This window comes from Podarcis raffonei, chromosome 3, assembly GCF_027172205.1.
Source record: "Podarcis raffonei isolate rPodRaf1 chromosome 3, rPodRaf1.pri, whole genome shotgun sequence".
Lineage (NCBI taxonomy): Eukaryota > Metazoa > Chordata > Lepidosauria > Squamata > Lacertidae > Podarcis > Podarcis raffonei.
The window spans coordinates 108,757,069-108,763,068 of NC_070604.1; positions in this window are offsets into that span (position 1 = coordinate 108,757,069).

Here is a 6,000-nt window from a genome sequence, read left to right on the forward strand (position 1 = left end):
GCCAGATGGGCGGGGTATAAATAATAAATTATTATTATTATTATTATTGTAGTTTCCGGGTCACCTTCAAAGGTAGCCCCACGTAGAGCGCATTGTAGTAGTCCAAGCGGGAGATAACCAGAGCATGCTCTACTCTGGCGAGGCAGTCCGCAGGCAGGTAGGGTCTCAGCCTGCGTACCAGATGGAGCTGGTAAACAGCTGCCCTGGACACAGAATTCACCTGTGCCTCCATGGACAGTTGTGAGTTCAAAATGACTCCCAGGCTGCGCACCTGGTCCTTCAGGGGCACAGTTACCCCATTCAGGACCAGGGAGTCCTCCACACCCACCCGCCTCCTGTCCCCCAAAAACAGTACTTCTGTCGTGTCAGGATTCAACCTGAATCTGATATAAAGGGATGAAAAAGGCTTGTGATAGAACTGATTCCTAAAGAAGAGAGAGAGACCATACAGACAGAAATGGCTAGAGCAATCTATGCAGGCCATAGTCACTCAGAATGGGAGTGTGATAGACCATCTACACCTGGGGAACTGGGCACCTATTCCACTGAATTACACGTCAGGTTTTCTGAGCTTGCTAAACGGAAAACATGAGGAGTGTGCCTTTTGATTATTATAAGATGAATGGTGGGCATGATTCAGCACTTTCAAGTCTCATGAGTTTCAAATGGAGACTAAAACATGTAGATTAGGCAACAGCAATACATCCATGTGGAATCAGTGATACTCACTACTGAGTAAACATTTAAAGGAGTAAATGGAAGTCAGTGCAGCTTTTTGTAACAGGCAACCAAATCCCATGCACATTTACACAGAAATCAGTTCAGTGAAGCAAGTAGAGATTGGTGGCGCTCTGCTGCAGTCCTCTGAACAGTTTAGGAATGAGTTCTTTTGAACTCAGAAGAGCTTACATTTGAATAAGCATGTGATCAGAGTGGAAAATGTGTAAAGCAGGCTGGCAAAACATAAATAGACTGACATCAGGATTAAGGCTGAGCAGGCCTCCCCTCCCTTAAAAAGCAAGCTGGATCAAAGCCCCTAAGCAGCAGAATAGAGTGTTATGGTGTTTGTCCAGCAAAACCTTCAGCTTCTTAGCTAGCCTTTGCCTCTTTAACTTTTAACACACTTCTCCAATTAAGCTCTGGCCCTCAATTAATCATTAAGATGACAGAACTGAAGAGTCAGGCACAGCTGCTGCAATTTGATTTATCCACCAAGCAGACCTGTTGATGAGGGGAGAAACATTGGCTTTAATTTAGAGTGAATTGGGTCTGAGGATTTGGTGGGTTGTTGTTGTGATGAACTGGAACCTCGTCTTTTCCAGCTTTGACAGCGGGAAGATCTTGATGTGATTTGTGTGGGCTCTTCCAAGGCTTGACGTTTTTCTCTGAACAAGGCTATAGTCATTATATTGGACGTGCCAATATTAATAATTTAGGCTCCCTCTCTTTCAGTTCTTTAAAAGATAGTATCTTTTACTTTCAAAGATAAAATAAATAATAGGCATACAGCATTCTGGTTTTTCGTTCACCAAGAATTAATCCTACTTGTTACTAGGCTCTTTGCTAACAAATGCAAGGGCTAACAAGACTTTATATTTTCAACTTCTATTAAATAATAATAACAAACAATTAGATATTAATAAAATTTAAAATGACAAAACCCTTATCCACCAAGGCGAGGCATATGCGTTTACTGACCAGAACATTGGTATCGACAAAAAACGTTTTTTTACTGCAATAAACCAGTGATAGTTCAATTTAGTTGCCGTATGGAAATTGGACAGTGATAATCTCAGAAGCAGGAGCGTTACAGTGCAGATAGCTCTTGGTTTGGGAAGAGCTCCTTTGATCCTCCCAAAGAGCAACAGTTGTCAAGAAAAGCCTGGTTAAATGTAAACTCTCCCTCTCTTATTCCCCAAGGATGAAGCCACACTAGGTAATAGTAGATAGGTAGAGTTGGATTGTCCGAAAAAGACCAAGCTAGGCTGGAGACTGCCTCCAGCTAACCTATTGCTGACCCATCTCCCATGAAAAGCATTCCCATTGCTAGAATGCTCCCACGAGTAGCTTGGGTTTGAAATTTACCAAACCAAAGTGATATGCCCCTCCAGCCCTCTATTCATTACTTCAATTAACAATCAGTCGCCTGAAAAATGCCCCAATCTGTTTCATGGGGAGGTGCGTGGAAAATCTATGAGCCAAGCCAATTAGCATCCCGTTTGTGGCTCTCTGGGGAATTTAATTGGAGCTACTTGGTTGATCGAAGGCCCAATAACATTTTCATTTTGTTAGGGAGAATGCAAGGTTTGTTAAATGAGCAGATTCCCTTAAGGCCCATCTGCGGATCGGCATTTCCAGGCCAGAAGGGGCAATAAGGCAAGCGTGCTTTTTTTTGCATACACATGGCTTCTGTATTCCCGGGACCAGGCTACAGCAGCTGGACACAAACAGAACAAGCCTTTGCCACCCGGGGTGGGCGTTACAGCTTCTCCACTAAATTGTTGCACACATGAGCAGGCCCATTGTCTCCTTTTAAAAGGGCATTTCAACTGCCCATTACCAGGCAGCCGCCAGACAACAAAAAGGATGCAGCCTCTGTGTGGACAACCTGTCTGCTGAACATATTGTTAGGGGGCAATTAATTTGCAAATTGCCTGTTTGTAAATCCAGGCCTGAATCAGTTACCTTCCTCTCCCCAAAGCGTGCTTTCATTTTCAATTACGATTGTTGTTGTTTCTCCCCTCTCTTCATAAAAGGAAGTCCCATGAATAAGTAGGGTAATCTGACGAGGAGCACTGAACAAAAAGAGTAATTGTTTCTGCCTTGACAAGTGGAAGAAGAAACAGTTTTAAGCAGAGCTTTTTTTCTGGGGGGACGCAGGGGTACGCGTACTCCCTAAACATTTTGTGAATCTCTGTACTTTTGTCCATTTACTGTATTTATTTTCCCTGATTTGAACTATAAAATGGTGATTTTCTTGAGTCAAAATGAGAGTACCCATAAACATTTTTTTAAAGAAAAAAAGCACTGGCTTTAAGGGGGGGGGTCAGATAATAATTTTTGAAGTGATTTGAAGATGGTATGATTCACCCACCATTCCTCTTGTATTACAATATTTTCCTTTGATTGGCTATTGTTTCTGGTCAAGTAAGTTTGGCAGGTTTTTGAAGTGCTTCAAAGAATTTGCAAACAAGCAATATAATAGAGGAGTGTTCAAGCCACGTGGAATGATGCTTCCTCACAAAACATTTAATGCTGAAAAAAATTGTCTCCAGCTTGAATATATTGAAGGACAATGGTCTGTTTTGCCTGTAATGGAAAACAAAGGTTTCTGCCTTTGTGAATGAACTGCAGCGAACTCTTTCTTCACCTTCTATCAGAGGAGCAGATTAGAAGCTTCTGAGTTTAAACAAATATCAGTTCACTGTGACATCTAAGTTTGGGAAACTGTGGATTTTTTAACCCTAGTTAGTGGGCATAAACCAGATCAAACTGTGGTTTCAGATCCTAGTTTGTTCACTAACTAGTGGTGAAAAACACACATTCCCTTTAGAACAGATAACATGGGAGCTGTGGTTTGTTGAAAATTGGAAGTGGGAGCTTCTGATCCCCTTCCTTGACAAGGGAACATTGTTACATTTCCCTAATATATGCATATTATATGTATTTACATATTACAGATATGCATTGATGCAAGTCTATCTGTGTTGTAGAAAACGACGACAGTCTGTGGGTAGTTATTGTTATTTCCTATTGAGCAACACAGGAAACCTCTCTCTAAATGAATAGGTGTACACCCAGAAATGGAACACGTGAGTACAAAAAAAGACAGGTTTGCAAACACATGCTCATATTTTCTAGGCTGCAGCTCCCTGCTGAGTGTATACACTTGGTGGCAAAACCCAGATTGGCCTCCCCGTAATGTATGAATGCCCCTAATTTGTAGAATGGATGGTTGCTGGTAGGATTTAATTTCTTCAAATTGGGTTGTGGCACAATTTTTTGAGAGGACTTGCTACTGCCTTGTTAGTGAAATGTGGAAAACAACATCGGCTGAGCAAAGAAGCAATTAACTTATTGCTGTTTGTTCATGTAGTAGCCTTATGCCATATTGCACCCTTTCCCTTCCCAAACTTGTCAGTTCCAAACCAGCTTTGTATCTTTATTCTGTGCCATTGACAATAGAAAAAGTGGTATATTTATCATGGCAAATTCTCTAGGATGAGCGGATTATTGCTGTCAGGAAATAAATAGACGTTTTGCCGTTTGCACTATGGTAGGCTGCTGGGGGTAAAGGGGATTGAAGCTGTTATTATGCCTTTAAGACAACAGAGGGGATTGGGTTATTCGAAATTGATTAGGAAAAAAATGCTTTCAATTTGATTTCTTTACAATAAAAAGTTAATAATGTCAAAGCTAAATAATAACATTGTTTATTTATCTGGGTCTTCCAAGTCAAGCACTTTTGGGGATCAGGCATCCGGCTGGTGTAAAGGTTTCTCCTGGTGTAAATCAAAGCAACTCTGTTTCATATGATAGTTTTATGCTGAAGATAAAGCCATGTGATTCCTTGCAAACCATCACCTTGCTATCAGAATCATGGGAAATCATATAACAGGATTTGATGAAAGCCAATCATATTAAAGAGCAAATAAGGTAGGTTAGGGACATGTGAGAGGGAGACTATTTAATTTGTCATCTTATGAACGTTTTAATATCTGAAAAGCTACCAATTTGTCAAGTCGGTTCGAAACTCAGGAGAGAGCTGCTAATCTTTTTATGATTATCTACATTTTTTATTACTGATATTATTTCTATTTACTACAGAAAATCAGGAGGCGTACACCTGGCCTAGCAATACTCTTGGCCTAATCTTCTTTAAAGCTCTGTAGGGCATTACCAGATATAATCTAACCCTCCCAGGTTAATGTCAATGCCCTTATGGGCATAAACTCTTCTCCAAGAGAATTAGGTATTTTCCTTGTTATGAATGCAATACCTTTCCAGAGAATGTCACAAAAGAAGTTTCCATGAAAACTGGATTGGTTTCTAGCAGAATGATGCTGTTTTTCTTGAGAAAGGGAAAAGTGCATGGGAAGAGTAAACACCCCTGTTTACTTTACTGCCCCCCTAAATAAAAAAACTGGCCAGAATAACAGGTGATAGTCATATTGATCATCAAACCAGAAAACAGTGGTACCCAGCAACTTGTTTGACTGCAATATTTGGGGAAGGGTTGGTATTCTGACCATAACTGTCAACTTACAGATTTGAAAATAAGGGACCAGCAGCCTCGAAAATAAGGGATCAGCAGCCAAAATAAGGGATCAACAATTACTTTGATAAAATACATATTTTGTTGCGTGCAAATGGCTTTAGATACCTATTAGGTCCATAAATTACCATATAGCATATATTCAACACAAAAAAGCAACAATTTGTTGTTGACAAAGGACAGCTGGACATAGAAAGGGCTCCATTACCTTCAGTAGCTTATTTAAGGGACATCATCAATAAGGGACAGCAGCGGGACATGGCGCTGGGATAAGGAACTGTCCCGCCAAATAAGGGACGCTTGACAGCTATGATTCTGACTCCTGTCAATTTAGCTAGAGACTGGGATGCAGAGGCATTATTTAAGGAGGACAGGATAAGTATTTCCCACTACATTTTAGACTCCATGTGATTATTACTTAGGAGCACATGTCTGTCTGGCCCACCTTTAGTTCTACAGAATAACAATTTTCCTAAGTAATTAAACTGACATAGGTTTTAGGTATGTATGCCAACAGCACCACCATCTCTTTACTTTATAAGAAGGGGGTGAATGGATTTGCTGTTCAAGAAAAAACTGAGCGGTGTTCAATACTAGTCCTACTGAAGGTAGAATTTAGTTGGGGACAACCCTGGGTCCAGCCTTAGAAATTGCTTCTATTTTAAAAACAAATTACTGACTTATGAAAGTTATATATATACAGCTGGGTTTCTGTATACAGCTGG